Source organism: Cyanistes caeruleus, chromosome 14, assembly GCF_971803275.1.
Source record: "Cyanistes caeruleus chromosome 14, bCyaCae1.hap1.1, whole genome shotgun sequence".
NCBI lineage: Eukaryota > Metazoa > Chordata > Aves > Passeriformes > Paridae > Cyanistes > Cyanistes caeruleus.
Window position 1 is genome coordinate 17,818,656 of NC_141714.1, and position 21,596 is coordinate 17,840,251.

At 38.6% G+C, this 21,596-nt stretch overlaps 2 long non-coding RNA genes across 3 annotated transcripts; one reads left to right on the forward strand and one right to left on the reverse strand.

Annotated features, from left to right (window-relative positions):
• The first annotated feature begins 556 nt into the window (after nt 1-556).
• LOC111928555 (uncharacterized) lies at nt 557-3,844 on the forward strand. 2 transcript variants are annotated; one of them, XR_002864182.2, is made up of 2 exons: nt 557-2,397; nt 3,029-3,844. It is a non-coding gene; the product is annotated as an uncharacterized LOC111928555 (long non-coding RNA). The 2 variants fall into 2 exon arrangements; XR_002864183.2 differs by having other exon boundaries at nt 3,032-3,844.
• Nucleotides 3,845-4,345: 501 nt separating this feature from the next.
• Nucleotides 4,346-5,778, reverse strand: LOC147650603 (uncharacterized). Its single transcript, XR_015276343.1, has 2 exons — nt 5,388-5,778; nt 4,346-5,099 (listed from the first exon to the last, which is right to left on the reverse strand). It is a non-coding gene; the product is annotated as an uncharacterized LOC147650603 (long non-coding RNA).
• Between the last annotated feature and the right edge of the window lie 15,818 nt (nt 5,779-21,596).

Sequence of the window (21,596 nt, forward strand, 5' to 3'; positions counted from 1 at the left end):
GCTGCTCAGCCTTTGGGTCAACATTCTGCAGGAAGGATGGCTGCAGTTTTAACATATTCCTCTGATTTCATGATTTCCTGGTGATTTTTAACTGGAGCAGTCACTGCTGCTCTGTTTCTCCAGCCTGACATCCAGACCCTGCTCACGATTTCACTGGGATCCAGCAGGTTGGGATCCCCTCCCAGGGGAGACACAACTCTCCAAAGTAGGGCTGTACCTAAAATCTGGCATTGCTTCTCTTAATATATCCATAAGAACAGGGGCAGAGAAGGATTTTATGATTCTATCCAACTGAAGAAAGGAGAAACCAAACAAAACTAGGTAAAAGATACTTCAAAAGAGAGAACAGGGAAAAATTTAGAGCTGAGAAGGTTTAAAATGGGTGAGTTTTCATGGGGGCCTAAGCTGTCCATCTGTAGATGCAATCCTTCTCCCAAACCCTTCTTTTTACTACAGGGAATCATTGTTGGATGAACTGCTGGAAGGTTTAGGAAAGCTCAGGGCACTCAGGAACAATCAAAGCAAAGTGATGGTGATGGCATTTTCACACCAAAGATGAAGTACAGTGAAATTCTGCCTCAATGCAAAACCATATCTACTAGATCAAAAATACTGACAATTATGATGTTTTCACAATTTTATAATGAGCAGAAGTCCTAAAAGCAGACCCTAATTTCAGGTTTGTGGTTAAGCAAACTTAAACTTCTAAGCTATTCATATGCAAAACAGGCATTTTTGAAAACCCCATAATTTAAATACTGTCAGTTTTCTTTCTGTTTTGCTCATTATAAATGTTCCACATTCAGCCTTTCATTTTGTTTCAGGGCTTCCTCTCTGGACTTTCTGACTTCTCAAACAAAGACTCTGCTCATAACATCTCAGAAGTTAACTTGGATTCGGATCAAAATGACAAAAAATTGAGGAAGTCTGAAAGGGAAAAGAAACTCTCAAAAAAAAAATTAATAGCCTGTTTGAAGCAGTATTAAAAATGGAATTCCTTGGCCTCTGCTGGTGTTGTTTGGATATGTCACAGGCTGTTACATCAGTCATGTTCTGTTATGTTAACATGTTGAGATGAATCACAGCAAGGCCACAGCAGCCAAGAAATGTCAAACAGCAACACCTTGACACAAAGTGAGAACCAGCCCTTATGTGTGCTCAGGCCTTTGATTCCCCAGCAAATATTCCACAAAAACACACAGCCCGAGATCCATGCACTTACTGGAAAGAGAAAATGAAGTAGTTTTTCCCATCAGATGGGTTTTGCTTTAATTAAAAGAACCCTACACGTTGAAATACCATAAAGCTTCATCTTCTCAAATCATCACCTTCCCATTTTAAAGACAGGTACATTTATTCACCCTCTTGTCATGAAAAAGCAAGAGACCAAAGTCTGTGAGAAGATGGAAAGTCACTGAGAAAACACAAGCACATCTTGTTTCTGAGATGTGACACAGAGGTTGCTACCTCCAACCATGTAACAAAATAAAAACAGTGTGCAATTCTCTTATTCCTGATGAATTATCAGCAACCAGTAAACCAGAGAAGAAATGATTTGGAGTGACATACTCCAGTAGAAGTAGAAATGTACCTGTAATTTTAACACCATTTCAGGTCACTTATGGAGCTCTAATTTATTTAGAAATATAGGTTAAAAAGAGCCCCACAAACAAGAGGCTTGAGACTAAATTCAGTGACTACTGTTATCTTCAGTACTTAGCAACCCTGCTAAACACCACAGCTCCTGATATTACAACAATCCTCTGTGCTTACTGACACCAATTCTAATTTAAATAACATCTGACAGAAGGTATTTTTTGGATCTGTTTATCAGATGATTTACATCTGTGGTCAAACCATCTCTTCATTTTCCATATTAGAGGATAAATATATTGATCTGTATTTTTACTGGTTTGTTTTTTGTTTTTTTCTGGTAGCCCTGAAGCTTAGTTTCCCTCTATCCAATTCAGACATGCAGCCAAGTAAATGTGATCCTCCTTTTGCTGCACACCTTGCAGGGAGCAGACCAGTGAGGATTCCATGGAAAAAACAGTGCAATAGCAACTTCATGCACGCCTTGAATTATTCCACCACAAGTGTTAACCTCCCTCTGCATTTCCATTTGGAAACTCAGTCCTCCTGAACTCACTCCAAGCATTAGAAAGGCTCAGAGGGCTGGATTTAATAAAAACAACTTGGACAGAGTAGCTTAAATTTATACAAGTACAAAGGGAAGTCATTAGAGATGCAGTTCACATGAAAGCCATGCACTTCTGCATTTCAATTCTGCCCCTTTCTCTACTTTAGCAGACGTTCACGAGAAGAAGAAAAGAAGAAGATCAAAAGCTATGGAAGTTTTGCAAGAAGCCAAGTTAGTTCATGAGACCATGTAACAAAGTAATGTTATTTTCTAAGTCAATGTGGCCCTAAGTGCCTTAAGTACGCCTGGAGCTTGCTGGAGGCGAACAACTCCTGCAGACCATCCTATTTCTTGTCTACTTTTTGTTCATTCATTAGGAAAAGTTTTCCACCTCATGTCTCACCTACCTCAGTCTTCCTCCTTGCTCTGAGAGCACTTCAGTTACTTTGAGATCTGCCAAATGTGCTCTGGCTCACTCCCCTCATCCCTGCCTGTTCACCCAACCCCTGGACATGAACCTTCCTGCACAGAAATGGGGTTTGCTTCATCTTTCCCTAAAACACACTGTTGTTGTTGCTGTTGTTGTTGTTGTTGTGTTATCCTTTGGCTGTAGGTTTGCTATGCTTAACAGAATTACCAGCTGTCACTAAATTCATGTGCTGTCCATAAATCTAACGGAATTCTTTGGACAGCTGTTCATCCGGGCATAAACACATTAATTCTAATAGCCACATTAGTTCTACAAGTTTATTTGTTTGGTTGTGATTTTTTTAGCTTTCACTCACAGTATAATTACTTCTGACACTCTCCCATCAAATAACTTTTTGTTGTTGAGAGTTTTCGTACTTCTGTTTGTTTTAAGCCAAACCACTACATTTTTTTTCATAGCAGATGCTGTAACACGATGGGCAGGCTGTCATAAACAGATGGACATGCTCTAAATCAAACCTCCAAAAAAACCATCCCATCAAGGATGCAGAACTGGTCTCCTGGGAGAAGCAGTCAATACCCAGCACACCCTCCCCAGTGTTGACTCAGCAGATCTGGGCAAATTCCAAACAAGAAACCTTGGATGTGCCAATAGGAAAGGGAAAGAGAGGCAGCACTTTACCCAAAAGGCAGCAATCTGCTCATCTTCATGCACAAGCTATCCCTGTTGTGGGATATTGATGTGGAAACAGCCACATCATGGACACAGAGGTGGGATAACACCTAGGGGAGCAGGTGAGGATCATGAGTCACTGAACGGCTCCCTGAAGGAGCCACAGAGAATTTTCTGTCACCTATAAACCCACAGCCAGCAAGACGTGGTGATCTGTACTCTGTGCACAGAGAGCTTCCTCTGTGTGCTGAAATGGGGCAGATCTCAGTTCTGTTGGCTCACCAGCATTTCAGAGAGCTTCTGAAGCAGTTTCCTTTCCCTTCCTCCTGAGGGCTGCTGCGTTTCATGGCTCACCAGAGCAAGAATGACTACCTGGGATCACCCCTGGCAGACAGCACAACTAACTACTGGCCACAGCAGAGCTGAACAGCCTCCTCCTTCTGTCTGAAAAGTCACTAATATTGGATTCCTTGAGCTTCTAGCAACCTCTCTATAAAACATCCACGTTTTTCTTCATTTCTCTGGATTTATGGGTGTCCTGAACACCTCTGAATCTGATGTACTTTAACAGAAGCATCTGAAATAAATTGCTGTGTACTTCAGTGTGGCTAACTTCTCTGTGATCATTTATCCCCTTTTGTGAAATATATTACAAGTACATAAAGTAGAAAAAATATCATTATTAACTAAATTCAGACGTGATCATCAACCTGCCTCTGGATGTCACTGTTCTGTGAGAGCTGAAAACATTTTAGGGAAGAAAAAGGTGAAAAAAATACAAGACTGAAAAAACCCACTGATTTTCTACAGACTTAAGATGTAGAACATTCTAAACTCTTAGATTAAAAAGTATTTGTTACATTCTTCTGTTTAGTTCCACTTCCAGAAAGGTTCTGTTGAGAGGGTGGATATCTGAAAAGAGTTCTGCAAATTGCTTGCATAAAGCCAAGCAAACAGCTGCACTGTAAAAACATTCCTCAGGAATTCCACAGACATTATCTGAAAGAGATGGCACAGAAAAGAGCAAGTGGATTTCCCATTATTCCAACGCATTTACTGTGTTCTGATGGACTGCTGTGAGAAGGAAAGGAGGCACAAATCAATTTGGATTTTACATTCCATTTAATTGCATATACATGGGAGTGTGCTGGGGCTTTGTGTGCAGCCTGTGAGCTGTCATCAGCACAATAAAGCTGCTTGTATCCCTTGCACCACCACAACCAATTTCATATATCTTTCCATCTGGGAATCAGAAGAGAATTCTTGGTTGAAGATTTCCAGTCTTGAATCAAGATCCACTAAAACTTTTTATTTTTTCTAATCTGCCAGAATGAAATAGCTTAAAGCAGGCAGGATTTTTCCCATATAACTTCTCTCATTAATGCAGAGATGAAGTAAATGTACTGCATCACAGCAGAATAAATTTTACAGTACTCCAGGCTCTCCTGCCACTCCAGTTATGCTTTGTTTTACTCTCCAGTAAGCAAAGCAATGCAGAATCTCCCTTTTTTTTCCAGTGAGGGATCTGGCAGCCATCTGCACAGTTCCAGAGCACAATGTGACTCATCCATGAGAGATCCATAATTGAGGAGATGTTCCAGGCTTGTTCCATCCTCTGGTGTAAGAGGTGGAAGCTGTGTCAGCACAGGGGTGCTCAGTGCATTGAGCTCTCTCTGAAGGGATATTTTAGGGATGTGGGTCCTGGCAGTGCCAGGGGGTGTCAGGTTGTTTAAAGAATTGCCATCTTTTGCTGTAATCTGTTCCTGGAGCACTCCTTGCCATCTCAGGTGTCCCGGGAGATTTGGGGTGTTTTATGGTGTTTGTGGAGTCGAGATTCATCACTGGCACTGCAGATCACTGAAAATGTGAAGCAAAATTTCAGAGGTAAGCAGTGATAAGAATCATACTGTCTGTTCCTAGGCACTCTTTTAGGTGTCTCAGCAGGATCAAATGCAGATGGACTGACTGTGTTCCAAAAGTATGAGTTATTCATAGGTGGTAAAAGTTGTAAAGAATTCAAAAGAGACACAGAAGGGAATTCTGGAAAGCCTCCACTTGGGGCAGGAGAGAGGTAGGGACAGGGAATATTGTCCCTAGGATAACTGCTGGAGCTTCCAGAAGTAGCTTTAGCCTTTAGGCACCCACCACGACTCCCAGGACTGCAGCAGAGGTGAGGCAGCTGTAATTATTGTGCTGTTGTCAGCCCGTAGTCTCATAATTCCTATTTTAAACCGACATTTCATGTTCCAACCACCGAGAACATAATTTTCTAACTCTCATCAGCTCACAAATCTTCTCCAGCAGAAGAACCTTCCCTTAAATCCCACCATGGCAGTACTCTAAAATATCCCTGGGTGACTGATTTTGTCAAGTCTAATCATCTTGGATAAGACAGCTGAGATTTCAATTTGCTCAGGCGTGAGCTCTCAGCACTCCACAACACTATTTATAAGGGCATTGTGTTGACTGCAAAGGCTTGGTGATTAAATCACCTTTTCCAAGACAATTTCCAGCTTTGCCAGGGAGACTCCCTAATCAGTGACCCATATAATTACTTTTCCATGTGGATTGAATTTGAGAACTGCTCATTAATGCTCCAAACATACGGAGATCAGTGTTTAAATACCCACAATCGTAAATATTGCCAGGGGCAAAATTTCCCAATAGGTTTTGGTTGGATATAGTGGCCCAAAAGGTTCAGAAATACAAAGACATTTTAAGATAGAAGACTCCTCTGGGACAGGGGGGAAAAATTGGTGGGGTTTGTTACAGGGGCTTGATTTCAGCTGGGGGCTTGGGGTGATGACAAATGAGTGACACCCAAATGTGTGATCTGGTCACTGGAATGTTGATTGTTCTTGCTTCAGTGCTTTCCAAGGAAAATTTTGTAACCTATAGGTAGTAGAATACTAAAATTCTTCCAGAACAAAAATGTATAGACTTAAGAAAGTCAATGACAAAAAGAATCTAAAGCTTCCAAGTAATTTTTTTATTTTTTTTTTCTCCTTGGAGAGATAATTTCAATTTCAGCTGCCTTTGCTGAGCCCTGGAGACAGAATGGTCAACGTGAGAGGCCACAGTGACAGGCCACAGCACTCTGCCTTTCATTTTAGGTCACTTCTTTTGAAAAACCAAACGCATTCTTATGTCGATAGGAAATAACACAAAATTGGTAAAAGCTTTATGAGAGATGTGTCTCTTTTATGTATTTTTTTCCTAACTTAGAATCTCAGTAAAAGAAAGAACAACTACACAAAACAACTGTAAACTTCTCAGCACTGCTAAAACACCTGATGATTACATTTGTCCATTTTTATCACCCAAATAACTCATTCACCCTGGGCCCAGTATTCATTTTTATCTGTAGCTAAATAAGATTTTAATTTGAAAAATAAAAGCCTCTACCTTGGGCTGCTCCTGCTGTGCAAGATTATCAACTGATAATAATTTATTTTAATGCAGTGGGGACCTCACCCCAGAAATTCCTCAGTGCTCAGAGACCATTTGCACGTTTGATCTCCAGATGAAATGATGGGACTTGCAGCACTCCAAACGTTCTAATGTTCCTCCTCAGCTCACAGGAATGGAGACAAAGCCCACAGAAAGCACATTCCCAGGGGATAAAACCACATTAACTCTGGTCACAAACACAGAGGAGAAAGGAGTGTGTAGCCAAGCTGATGAACTGCACCTTCAAGTTGTGCACACAAGCTCAGGGATTCCATCAGCACATGCTAAAAATCCCCCAAACTCCCTGCCTGACACAGGTTGAAGCTTGAGAAGCTTCAGCAGAACCATTATTTAATCTTATTGGCTTGCTCTTCCAGCTTTTATGTGTACAAAGTAATAATACAATGCCATCAAGTGCACTTCTAATATGCCTTGCAATTATGGTACCAAGCACTAATTATGCTGTTATTGCTCATTTTTATGATAAGAATTTCACATCTTTTTTTATTTTTTTTTTCCTTCTTAGTTCATGGGAATAGGAAACCTCACAGAAAACCATGGCTGTAAATTTTAATTGCTGAGCCTTAATCACAAAAAAAATAGTGAGAGAGGGAATTAGTCAAATACAGAGGAGCAGGAAAGAAAAAAAATCACTTTTATCTGTGTAGTTTGCCATAATGACATCTGGGACTGTCAAGACTGGCAGTTGGGACTCTACAGGATGAAACATTGAAGAATATGTACATTCTTTAACTTCAGCTGAGCTCAACAAAAAGTCTGAAGTCTTTGCAGTGGCTTTTAAGAGAAAAATCCTCCCCCACCCCCAACAAAGTTAAAATTTTAATGGTGAAAGTTCTCACTCCATTAATTTAATGGATAATAGAGAAGAATCAGAATCAGTCCCATAAAGAATCAGTCCCAACTATGAAATACAGCTTTTTCCAGATAATACTAGCCTAAATTTGACATTCAAAATGGGAAGTAACTGAGATATTTTGGTACTCATATAATAAAGCATATTAATACACCACATTGTTCAATTTGCCAGAATTTTAATTCATCTGATAACACTTTTAAAAATATTTTTGATTTTTTTTTTCTATTTTTGGTTTAGTGAGCTGCTTCCTGTGAACACCAAAACCTGAATTTGATTGTAGTTACAGAAATGTGGGTCTGCAGCCACTATTTCTGGGCAGCATGTCACTTCATCTTTGTCTCTTCATCCTTTCTCTTTGTTATATTCCAGACTATACCAAAATTCAGTTTAGAACCATGCACAATATTAAGCAATATTTTTAAGCCCTAACATTAACAAGAGTAACTTAATTTCATTTTTTCACATCTCCTAAAAATGACAGAGAAATTTTAATTTAAAGTGCATTTCCTGCAAACTATCAATTTACTTTTCTCACAAGGGTGTTTTTTAGGAGAGATCTCCTTGGTATGGTTGAGAATTTCCCATTTCCAAGGAATTCTTTAATTCGGAGCAGATCACAAACTTCAAGAGGAAAAAGAACACCAGACCACCAAAATTCTAACAGCAACAAAAACCAAGAAACCTCATGGTAAAAATAAGGAGGAACCAATAAAACAGAGGCAAAAAGGTGCAAAATCAAACTTTACAGAGATTAATTCCTATGAGATTTTTCTTTCCTTTTCTTTAATGACCTGAATTTGTAGAAACAGAAAGCCTTGCTATTGTAGCAGATTTTATTTCACTAACACATTTTATAGGTAAGGTGTGATTAACAGCTGGAACAGTTCTACATAAAACTGCTGAAAATTTGCAAACTTATATTGATATTACAACCACAATATTCAGGACAAAAATGCTTTTAGGAATTGTTTTAGTTAATTGCCTCACAAAATGCCTTGTGTTTTCTGGGTTGTTTTTTTTTTAAGGTTCTTATACTGAGAAAGAAAAATAAAAATACTTTTGCATCTAAATGATTTTCACTATTAAAACCATAAAGGGGTATGTTGGTTTTATTAATAGGACAACAGAATGGTTTGGAAGGGACCTTAAAATTCATCTCATCCCACCCCTGACATGGCAGGGACAGCTCCCACTGTCTCAGGAGCTCCAAACCCATCCAGCCTGGCCTTGGGCACTGCCAGGGATCCAGGGACAGCCCCAGAAAATCTGGGAACCTGTGCCAGAGCTTCCCCACCCAGTGAAGTTTGGCCCCTTTCAAAGATTAAAAAATATGATATTTACATTAAATTTCTTTTTATTATCTTACAATAAATAAATAAAAGGGATATTTACTACTTCCCTGTCCTGTAAACATTCTACACACGAAGAACAAACACAAGAAGGACAATCTGGGAGGTCAGAGATGAGACAACAGCACTGGATGGTGAAGCCTGAGCTGGAAATCTCTGTCTGGGCTCCTGCAGAGTTTCTCCTGTGTATCTGCAATATTTTGTATTTTCTGTACATGAATTCATTACAGCTGCTAAAGTCACCGAGGCTGAAGCCTTGTGCCCCTTGCAGACACTGCAATCTGTTACATACAAACTTTTGTAATGCCTAAAGTTTACTCATGAGGCAAACTCTCGATGTGAGCTGGTACACAACCCTAAAATGAAAACTGTTCTCAGCTGCTCGTAGGAGGGATGGATTGAAATCCAGATGTACTAAAGTGAAGCTGAAGTTTGCTAGCCAAAATGATCAAAGATTTCTTTTTATTCACTCCTAGATAACTTTCCTGATGTTTCTAACCCAGCTCAGCATTATTTTTTTTTTTACCTTTAGTCCATAAGAATGCTGTATAATAATAAAAAATAAATTTTTAAGCTGGAGTAGGATCTACTTTGAGCTTTTATTTAACCTCCTGCATTCCTTCTGCTTCTTCACTGCACAAATTTAAGAGTAAGCCAAAAGCTTAGTTCCAGAGTTGTTAGTCCATAATTCTACATCACAGCATGACAGAAATCACACAAAGATCAGAAGAAAACCTCCAAAGAGCTGATCTGAAGGAACAGAGCTTCCCAACCTGGCAGTATTTTACATTACAAGACAGGACATTAATAATATGTCACAGGTGGAGGAGGAGAATTCAGGTTGGAGAGTTAAAAACATCATTTCCACACCAGAACAGGCAAGCTCAGCCACTTCCAGCTGGGCTTGTGCAGCCAGGAGAGGTCAAGGATTTCAGTTCTTGCAAGGAGTGAAACACCCTGCAAACACTGCTCTTTCCTCCCCTGCTTGGGAAATCACAGCTGGAAGGATCCTTATGGATAACCAGGATATTGTGAAAATACAGAGTTGTATCAAATATTTCCCCTTCCCTTTTCCCTCACAGCCAACACTCTCGAATTAAAGCTTTGGCATCTAAAGTTATATTTCCTTGAATTACAAGTGACTGGAATGATGCAATCTGCCCTGTCCTTCATCTTTCAAGGGATGCAGAGAAGGTCTGAAAACCTTTTGGAATGTCACTGCTGTAAAACAGGCCACGATGTGGGGGTGTGACACCCTTCTTTTTAACTGAGAGGGACTAGACTTTGAGAACTGTGTTTAGTTTTGTCACTCTTGTATAGAATATAAAGAGATATTCTATATATTCTTCTATAGAATGCCAGTTCTTCTTGGGGGCTGCTCCTGAGGTAACAACACACCTCAGCTCCTGTCAAAGCTCTGCCAAAAACCTTCATCTCAATCCTGCTGTGGCTGTGCTGCAGCTCTCCCCCCCTGGAGGGCAGGAACACCACGAACCAATTCACTGTATAAATGCCATATTACCAAATTACATCATCAAAATCTCCAAGTCAGATAAAACTCATCTCATTGTAACTTGTATTTTAGCCTGGTGATTAAAGCCTGCAGGGTCAGAATGAGAAATGTTCTATTTCCCTTAGCTCCTACTAATTTCTAGGTATTGATACCGCATTTACAAAAAGGAAAAAAAGCAAAACAAATATAAAAAATCCAAATAAACAAAACAAAAAACCTAAACAACAAAACAACAACAAAAAAAAAATCCATGCAATAAGTGCCTGAGCTGTAACAGACCACAGTCAGATTTCAAACTCTATGAATCTCAGCACAGTTTCTACCTACCTTAATTCAAAATGATTTTACTGGGTCAGTGGAATTCCAGTCATTTACATCAACTGTAAAATGCTGAGGGACAAAACTGGGGATGAGCTGTAAAGACCTTCAGGCCAAAGAAAGCTGGACTTTGATGATCCTTGTGGGTCCCTTCCAGCTCAGGATATTCCAAGTGAGAAGACACAGCAAGCCAAACACGTTGGCCTCACTCCACTTTGACAAGAAAGATTTGAAATTCAGTTATTTTATCAATTTCACTCTTTACTGAGGTGAAATAATGTGATGGATCATGTTAGAAATTATTGGACTAAAAAAGTCCAAATTGGAATCATCCCTTTCCACCGCCTTTGTTCTGACATGGAGCAGGGAGGATCAGCACCACGTGGAATGCTGGATAGAAAAAGTAAAACAGTTCTTCCATCAAAATAAGCAAACGTTGTTGTTTTGCTAAACAACTCCAGCAGTCATGGTGGCTTTTCCTGTTATCTGATGCCATAGCAACAATAATCCATTTTAAAACTCGTGGTAAGGTAATATATTATCATGACAGCTGTGTTAGACTGCCTCTCCTTTGCTCTTGACTTTACACAACAATGTTAAGATGTTTTTTAACCAAGTTTTCAAGTTGAAAATAACATGGTGTCAAAATATTTCCCCCGAACCAATCAGCACTATTGAAAAACATCACTGAGCTTTGCATTTCCATGACAACTCTTCTCAAATTTACAAAGCTGCACCAAATTTCCTTACAAAGAAGGGTTCTTACAAGTAAAATTGATTCATGTAACCTACTATACCTTAAAAAAAATCCTACATATGTTTTGCATGTTTATGACAAAACTGTGTTGGTGATGTTTAGGTTTTCCAGATTTATGGTTCTGATGGGAACTTTTCATAAATGGCAGGGGAAACTTCTCTGTTTCAATGAAATGGACATTCAGCTATGAATTGTTGTTTATAAAATAGATGCAAAAACTACAAGCACAAGAATGTGAAAATTGAGAGATTATTTCTACCAAACAGAGCAGGGGCGATTTTGGCCTGAACTGACAGCTGTACATTTAAAATTGAAAACAAAACAAAATAAAACCTAAACAAAACTTCAATAGTTTTCCTGTATTTTTCCCCTCGGGAACCACCATCAACATCTGAGAAACTCAAAATATTTGCTTCTTCTAAAGATAGTGCATCTTGTGATCCCAATGATTTGAGTTTAAGGAAAATAATCCCTTTAATATACTGGCAGAGATGTCTTATCAAACACAGTCTGCTGTGGGATTAACAATTTATTATCAAATCTAAAATCACTCAGATTAGTGACACTATGATTAGTGTGACAGAGTGTGGAATAAACATCACAAAGTATTATAAACCTACAGGTAAATTTCATTTGTAGTGGATTTTCAGATAACCAATTACAATTTGCAATCCATTTACAATGGATTACTGTGTACTTTAAGGAGGTTTTTTATTAACAGTTGGATAGGGGGAAAAATATTGGCTTTCCAGTACTATTTCACCTACTCTGCTTTGAAAACTCATAAAGCACAGAGTAAAATGATAATGACAATGCTTAAATTATATCCTTTGACAATTAACTCAAACTTCTAATAGAGCAGTACTCCCCTTTTCCAGGAACTCTCTCTGCATGGTCAGGGACTGTGGAAAGTGCAAAAGGAATCAGAAAAATCTGTACAGATTGAAGTGGAAAGTCAAGGATTTAGAATAATGATTAACTTTTATATGGTTATAGAATATTCTTCTAACTCACCTTTTCACGGATGTAACTTCCTTTTGATTAGAAAAAAAGAATTTTGATGTCGCTGACAAATGGGTTCAAAGTTGGACAAAATCTCAGTTTTAATTGGTTGACATAACCCAAGCTGGTACTTTATTACAATGTGGAGATCAAATCCAAAATAGATGTCAAAGAGTTGCTACATATTTGATTCTTTATTAATAGACTTTATTATATCTGTCATTTTTGTGACCTCCACTATAAACATTAAAGAAGAGTATTTTTCATTGCTAAAATAGAATGAGAAAACCCTGAATTTGTGAGCTTTATCCAGAGGTTCATTTCATGAGTGGTACTGCTTTGAGCACAGCAATCAATCTTTCAGAGAGTGCCTCTAGAAAGTGATGGTTACATTTCACTCTGGCTAGGGAGGAAACTCTGGGCAAGATTGCTGAAAACCCTGCTAAGGATCCCAAATGATTTCTGTGTAAATCATTAAATGAAGAGAGATTCTCAAACCCTCACATTTTCAAGTGATTTGTCTGCCTGGTTGACAAGCTCCAGTGAAAGACAATTCTGTGGCACAGAACACGATTCCACCAAGCCCGCTGTGATCAATCTAAATAAAGTATGAAATGTAAAATGCTTCTCTGCATTGATTTCACTACATCTGGCAATAATCGTTCCAGCCTCCTTGATTGACTCTTAAAATTACAGCCCACATTTTTCAGAGTGACACATCCTTGCCATCACACCAGTTCTGGCACAAAGCACTTGTTATTAAGAATCTTTCAGAAAGTGGCGTTAAACCCTCATGAAAAATGACCAGATAAGACATATTCAGGTTCCATCTGATAAAAAATTGAAACAACCCCCACAGAGAATGAGGAATTCTGAGGAAATGGCACTGTTTTCTAAGGATAAAGGGAAGAATGTGCTTTTGTAGCTTGGCTTGCCATTAATTTGACTGCTGAGCTGGCCTCTGACAGATGAGCACCAGGTACTCGCTCTTGGCAAAAATTCTTGTAAGATTATTAAGAAATGGTATTAATTTCCATCTGTTTAAGACTTGTGGTCCACAAACAGTTCATTATTTAACAAGTAATTAACACCAAAGCAGTGAGTTTGCTCACTGTAACCAGATGTGCTCCACAGATGGAAGAAAAGGGTAAAAGAAACTCCAGCCCCCTTTTTTCACACCAGAGCAGCATCCCAGAACAGTGAAATTCAATACTCCCAAAGCTGAAAGGATTGCAGTGACAATGATTTGAAAGTTTTGCCTTTGTTTCCTGACTCTTGCCCATGGCTTTTCATTGCTGAGATGCAAAATCAACCAGGTCCACTCCTGCACACAAGAAATCAGCCAAGAATCAACAACAACCTGTCAGTTCCTGTGTCACTCCCATAGTGTGACACAGTTTCCATTTTGGGCTTTGAAAGCATAGCCAATGCCTTCTAAAAGCTGTTTATAAAATACAATAGCTTGGGATTTAAAAACAAACAAAATATAAAAAGCTTTTAATTCCAAAAGTCTATCACAACTTAAAAAAACCCAGAAATTGACTTTCTGATACCTCCTAACATCTCAGATTCTTTTGAGGCATCTTCTTATTTTTTTTTTTTTTTTTTTTTAGAGAATTAAGCTGAAGTTTTCCCAACATGTTTCAATCCTTTAATTCGTTTTACAAGGTTAATGATTTCAACAACAAAAATGTCATCCTCCTAAACCTCCTATGGCAACATGGCACCTACTCCCTGCCTGTGCTGCCAAGAACAAATGTGTTGTTGGGTTTATTAATGTTACCTGAAGCAATCTGCTGGCCTCACTGCCTCCAGCAAGTGGGCATGCCAAATCCACAAGAGTAATAATTATTTTAATGTATTCTCTTGTTTGAATCTCCATTTCAGTAACTGCCTCCCCTCAAAAGCTAACAGAATAATTTAACTCCCTTACTAGCTGAATATTATAAAAAGAAATGAAATTAATTAAAAAAGGCAAATTCCTACAGTTCTTTCTCCACCCTTTCAGGAAGGTACAGAAGGAAACAACAAACTTTATTAAGCCTCTTTTAAAAGCAGGTATTAAACCACTCCATTCCTCATATGACTTAGATCCATCTGTACCCTCGCCACCAAGACAAATTAAAGAGGGAGGTGCACATTTTCTAGGAGACACTTTAATATATTCTCCTGTTTGCCCAACATAAGACTTTTACCACTTTCTCACAATTTGGGAGAGAGCAGGAGCAGAAGGAAGGGCTGGGATTTGGGGTTTTTTTGGGTTTTTTTCTGCTCCACAAACAGCACTGCAAACTTTTTTCATCAGTTTGGCCAGACAGTCTGGTCTCTACCCACCACTATCTAAGATTATGTTTCTAATATAATAATTACTTGCCAAATTAACAACCACACACATAAAATATATAAAGGCAGATGCCCCCTTCTAAGTTTTATCCAGGGTTGCACTGCCTGCCTCTGGTTATCCACGTTCTTGCAAAGAGCTTGGAAGGAGCAGCCACCCCAGAGCTGCCCAGTGCCATCACCTCAGAGCTGCCTCTGAAACTTTTGGAGCACAGATGGAATTCTGCAGAGACCTGGAAGCACACATGGAATAAACTGAAATGAGCTTAATGCAGAAACAAATGTTTGGCAGTGCAAGATAATGACTATGTAGCTTTTTGTGCAAATTAAGCACTTCTCAGGGCTGATTAGGGCTGCATTTGCAAAGAATTCATAAAGACATTCATGAATAAAAATCACTTGCTGGACTTTGGTCTAGGCTAATCACTGTCTCTCTGGAGAAACAACAGCAGAGGCAGAAAACTTCTGCAGTATCAGATGTTAAGCATCTTCACTATTTTAAAATCAAAATATTGTTAATCCCACGTGCAGAACCCATGCTAAAGCCACTCTTCCTCTGCCTTTCTCAGGCCTTCAAACATGGACAAGCAATTGAGAGAAAACAGCTTCAATTAGAACCATTTTTATAGGTGAGTTATAAATCTCTGAAACCAGGAGTTTGTAATCACAACACCGACACAACTGTGACACAGCTCCACGAAGATAAATCAGTCCCGTAAATCATATTCTATAAATCAGAAATCTGGACTGAAGGTCTCAGCACTCATTCATAAATCAGCAAAGCTGATCAGCAGTAGGAGCAATATTTTGGCAGTAAATCACGTTTGGCAAAGATAATCCCCTGTGTTAATTTGCTGAAGGTATTTTTTTAAGGCTGTATTTTGGGGTTTCTCCCTGTGAGGTGGTTGTGCAGCCCCAAGATCCCAGGGCCTTCCCTGCAGTGGGAGAGAGCTCTGCCTGCCCAGGGCAGGGCTGTGAGGATGGTTCTGTTTCTGATGTTGGTGTCACAATTCATAGTAAAAATAAACATCTGCAGACTTGGTTTGTACCCCAGGTTCCAGCACATTCTGCTCCACTCCAAAACCCAGGCCTGAACAGACAGGTACAGCACATACAGGCATGGGATGGAAAAGGCAATGCATGAAATAGGAAAAAAAACAACAAGGCTGAAAGGCAGAAGCTTTCTGTTCCTGGGTTTGTCTCACTAGTTACCACCCAGACTAGTTGAATCTCATCCCTCCATTAAAAACTACAATTTTCAAGTACATGTCAAAAGTTTTGTTTTAAAATGAAGGCAATGGAACGAATGCAAGAAGAATTCTGGCTCATTTTCTGGTTTTCTTGTGTAAATTTGCCAATGGTTTTCTTTAAAAGAAACAAACAGAAAAAAAAAATCCCTGAGAAATTGAATTTCTGACTTGCAAACCCTTTCCTAGCTCAGTGAGAATGGCACTTTCTAGATAGCACTCCTTGCTGGTACACACATTTAATGTGCCATGTGTTTCTGAATGAAAGCTGTTTATCTCTTCAGTGCAATCAGTAACCAAACACATGCACATGTTCATTTAGGGCATTTTAATAATGTTCTGTGCTTACTGAACTCAGAAAAGGTCATCTGGGTTCAAGCTTAACTTCTCTTCCCTCCAGCCTTGAAAAATGAGGGGAAAGCTATTTGTTTTCGCTTACCAAATGTTCAAGAAATTATTACTGAGAAATACCTCTCAGCCTCAATAAATAGGAAATGCAGAATGAAATAAGTTCCTTTCCTCAGTGGAATTATTTATTTGCTCTGATCCAAACCACAGAGTGTTCTCTGTGCTCACCCTCCTCAACCACACTCACAGCTTCTATGGATGTGAAATTGAGATTTCTCCTGAGGGAATCTGTCACTTCCAAAAGACCTGACTGGAGGAAATGATGCACCAAAAGAAATATTTTCTACTTTTAGCAGCACTGTTCCTCCAGGGGAAAGGGACAGTGGGCAGGGGCCGAGGGGATAAAGGAACAAAGCCACAAACACACCTCCTCTTCTCTCCCTCTGCCTGAAACTCTGGTGCCTAAACCGAGAAAAGAGATGATGGCATTAAAAAAAAACCCTCCAGCACTCCCAGGATCTTTGTATCTGCAGGGTGGGATTCCAGGAATGACAAAATGTTTGCCCTGGAAGAGCTCACCCACTCCTGCCTCTCCCAGGGCACCACGGAGGGAGCTAAATGAGAAAATAAAGGGAGGGGAGAGACGTTAATCTTCATATTTGGGCAGTCAGCCCACATCTGGGCAAGGCTGGGACATTCCTTTTGCTCCAATGCCTTCTTCAGAGGCCCCTGAACAAGCACAGCATGGTGAGAATAGCTCTGAATTTATTGGAAATGAGGAATTCGGACAGTGTGCAGCAGCTCCCTGCCCCAAACCTCTGTAGGTTCATGCTCTGGGGGCAGAGGAAAGTATTTCTGTAGCATCACAGACTACAAATTACAGGACTGATTTAAGCAGAAAATTAATGCACAAAATAGATAAAGATAAATTAAGTAGAATATCATGTAGAGGCCTGGTGTAATTACAAGTTCAGATAGCAAGAGCTGATATCAAGTCCCCAGTCACACAATATTTTCATACTGGATTTTTCAGTAGTGAGCTAACTCAGTAGGTTCTGTTAAAAAAAAAAACCAAACAACTACTTTTATTTCTTTTCTCATTAATATTCAGAAAAGTGAGTAAGATTTTAGTATTTGGGATGTGTTTGTAAGAACACTTGCACAACGTGAATTATGTTCGAATGATTCTACTTTCATAAATGTCTGAAAAAGGGAGTCATAAATGGAGATGCTCATCATGCTTTACTGGAGTAATTGAAGTTTTCCATCCCAATAATCAACTTCAATCACAAAGTTTGTGATCTAACAGCTGCCTATTCATTGTAAAGAAATATTTATTTTCTTTTTACTTTGCTGGAATGTCTTGCAGGTGCACACTACTTTGTGCAGATGGAGAGATGTGGAAAAGAAACAAGCCCTGTAGACAACAAAATCTTAATAGGTCAGGTTCATATAAAATTTAATGGTAAGTTAGGTTCATGTCTAATAATGTAAAGTTATTTTGAAATGTTATTAAAATCACTTCCCAAAAAGACACTTTAAAGATTCCCACAGTCTGACAAACAGCAAAAAGGTATTGCTGAAAAAAACCTTTAATTCCAAAGGGAATTTTAAACTGTGCAAAAGAAACCAAGTCTTTAAAAGTTATTTGTTAATAATTAAATCCAGACTTATGAAGGATTTTAATGGCACTATTTAATGTAAACTATTTCTGCCACACAGGTATTTCTAAAGAATTTATCCAGAATTCTTGGCCAGTCTCTTGAAATTGAAAATTATAAAACTGCTTCTGAAGTACAACTGGATAAAGTTCAACGTAGCTGTGAACAGGCCAGATATTTCTGTTCAAGCTCATTTCTCCAACAAAGATGGGGTTGCTCCAGTGTCTGGTACCTTTTATACCTCAGAGGGGACTTTTTCAATGCAGCATCAAAGTGAACCAAAGTTTCTGTGTATTGAAGGACAGAGTAAGAGGATAATAAAAATGTAAACCCTCTGTCATCAAGTTGTTAACTTTACTTGAACTCACTTTTTTTTCTTTTTTTTTTCTTTTTTTAAATTTTTTTTGCTGAGTGATTCCTCCAGTGGATTAAAGAAATTAAATACAATTTATGGAAGAAAGCAAAACAAAGCATAGAGCAGCCAGAGTTTTCTGGAAATCAGATATTCACTTTTCCCCCCCCATCCCTCTACAGCTTTGCTACACAAGGCTCTTGAAATATAATCCACATAAACAGATAAGAATTGGTGAGTTCCATTCTGAAAGTTCAATACTAAATTATAAATAAAACTCTGAGGCAGATGCAACTCATCTTCTCTGAATGTAAAGTGGGATAGATAAACATTGGTAAATGTTATGTATTTCAAAACACACAAAGTTTAATCAAATTAAAGCTCTGTTTCACATTCTTTGGCTTTTATTCCAAGGAAATGTTCCTATTCTAACTAGCTGTATATTTATTTTAATATACAACACTGCAAAATATCATCTTACTTCTGTTATTTGCCTGAAGGAAATTCATTTCAAATATGAAACTTTTACACAATATTTACTGTTCAAGTATTGCAGCTTTTATTAAATGGAGCCAGACAGGACGCCAAGGGATTTAAAGAGAGAATTAATAACAACCATTGCTAATTTAGGCTTATGCACTACTTTATTGCAAAAGAAAGAATGAGGATAGGAAAGCAGGGATAATCCAATTGATACTAAACATTTTGAACCTATTAACTGTATTTGAACAAAACGTCTTTTAAAAGGCTACATAGCTAAGATGAGACACATAATCCATCAGAGATAGCATAGAAAATTAATCTTTTCCCTTTTGATTTGTGTAAATTTGCAATAACAGGGTACAACCCCACCTTCCTCTCCTTCACACGATCCACCTTGATTTAGTGAGATCACAAATGAAAGGACAGCTGTGATTCACAGAGGCTCAAAACCCAAAGTTCAAATCTCACAAGGCAAGAACACTGAAACAGAACCAGGGCTGTGGGATAATTCAGGTTGGAAAGGACCTGAGGAAATCATCCTTGGATCATCCTTGGACCATCCTTGGATCATCCTTGGACCATCCTTGGACCATCCTTGGATCATCCTTGGACCATCCTTGGATCATCCTTGGACCATCCTTGGATCATCCTTGGGTCATCCTTGGACCATCCTTGGACCAGCCTTGGACCACCCAGCCCAACCTCGTGCTCAAAGCAGAGCCATGGTCAGATGCAGCTGCTCAGAGCTTTATCCAGTCCAGGTGTGAAACCTCCAGGGAAGGAGATGGCACCACCTCTCCCACCTCTGGTTGTATCATCAGGAGAGCTCTCCTTAAATCCAGGCTTAGCTGCAAGGACTGTAATACAGAAATTCAGAATTTCTGAAATTCTAAAATTCTAAATTTCTGAAATTAGATACAGTTCATTTATGCAATTAGAGTAAGAAACTGGTGTGGTTCTATTTCCCAATTTAATGCAGTCATCTGCTATTACAAACCTGTGTACAGAAAAGGTGAAGAGGAACCCTAAATTATTGGAAATTCATATCATTAAGGTCTTTCTCAGCAGATAGGGTGGATATACTCCTTCTAATTCAACATGTACATTCTGAATTCAATATATTGACTTTATACAATGACCATTTTGACTTATTCTTGTAGGATTGTCTGTAATGTTCATCAATGTAGTTTACAAATAATTAGTTAATTCATCTTCAGATCACTCCTCAGAATTACCTACCACAGCATCCTCAAATATCTTAGACAAAATCCCTTAAAAGTGCTGATTCCTAACTCACAATGGAAGCTAGGAAGAGTGGAGTAATTAAAATTTTCCCCCTTTTATTCTGTACAAGGCTTTTGTGGTGAAAACATGGTTAAACTCCTTCAAGAACTTAAACCCAGCCCTCTACAGCAGAGCCACTGCCATCAAAAGTCTTCAGTGTGAAATCTTAAAGGTGGAAATCTATCACAGAGAGTGTCAGGGAATCTTCACAGCAAATGGAGCTACAGCTCTTTTAAAGCAGCACATATGCACCACTTAATTAGTATTAATACTAATTGTGCATCTGTTCTCTGCTATTTATAATAGCAAATATATAGCAAAATATCATGCAAAAATACACAGAAGAAATGTAAATATCCTTGCATTAAATAATGCAATGATTGCTGTCATTACAAGTCTTTATCATGTTGAAGAGAGCACTGAGGTAAAAATTCTTTATTGAAAAGATAAATCATATGTATTGAAACCCAGAACTTTTTATGAGAAAGCTGTATAAAGCTAACTACAATAGATGACAAGGAACTATATTAATTTTTAATGGTTCAGACGACCATTAGCTGGAATTATGTTTGAAGCATTAATGAAGGCATAAAAGGCACCCCAAGCTAAGACACCTATGCTTAGAAAGTTTAGTATGAGCTGCTCTGGGCTAATTTTGACAAAGTTTGTAAAACTACAGCCTGTCATAGTTTTGGCACAAAATCTGTAATTTAAGGCCTCTAATCTGTAAAATCTTAATTCCTACACTGGTTCAAAGGACCTGTTTTTATTTTGTGAAAGGAAGGTTGCTCCCATCTTGATAGTCCTTCCCATTCATATTTAAAATATTTTGAAAAATCTCATGCTCTCCATTGAGAATTGGTGGATGTCCAGTCAAAAGAACAAATTTAACTTTTTTAAATTTGAGTTGTCACTGTTCTTCAAAGCCTCTCCAAATCCTTTGGTGTTCGCTGTGTTTTCTGACACTGCTCTCCCTGACCTGTCCCACACACCCACAGCACAAACACATTATTTATTACTCCATTCTCTCACCATTTACAGGGCCCCACTGACTTTTCTGCCACTGCAATAAATACAAACTTATCTTCACTACAAGTTCTTCAGAACAGGAATAATTCTCTAGCAGTAAGAAGCCCACTAAAATGGGGAATATTGAGGAGGATAAAATTATCCTCACCTTGCTGCTCCATGGAGAGGCCAAGTTACAGCAGAAATATCACTTTTTACACAGAGGGATCACTGACCTTTCAAAGATCTGCACATTCTCTCATTTTTCCTTACTCTTGATTAAATGGCAGGAAGGCAATTTAATAAGAACCAAAAAAAAAATCATATTAATGTATGGAAGCTTATAAAAATTCAGTGAAAGCAGG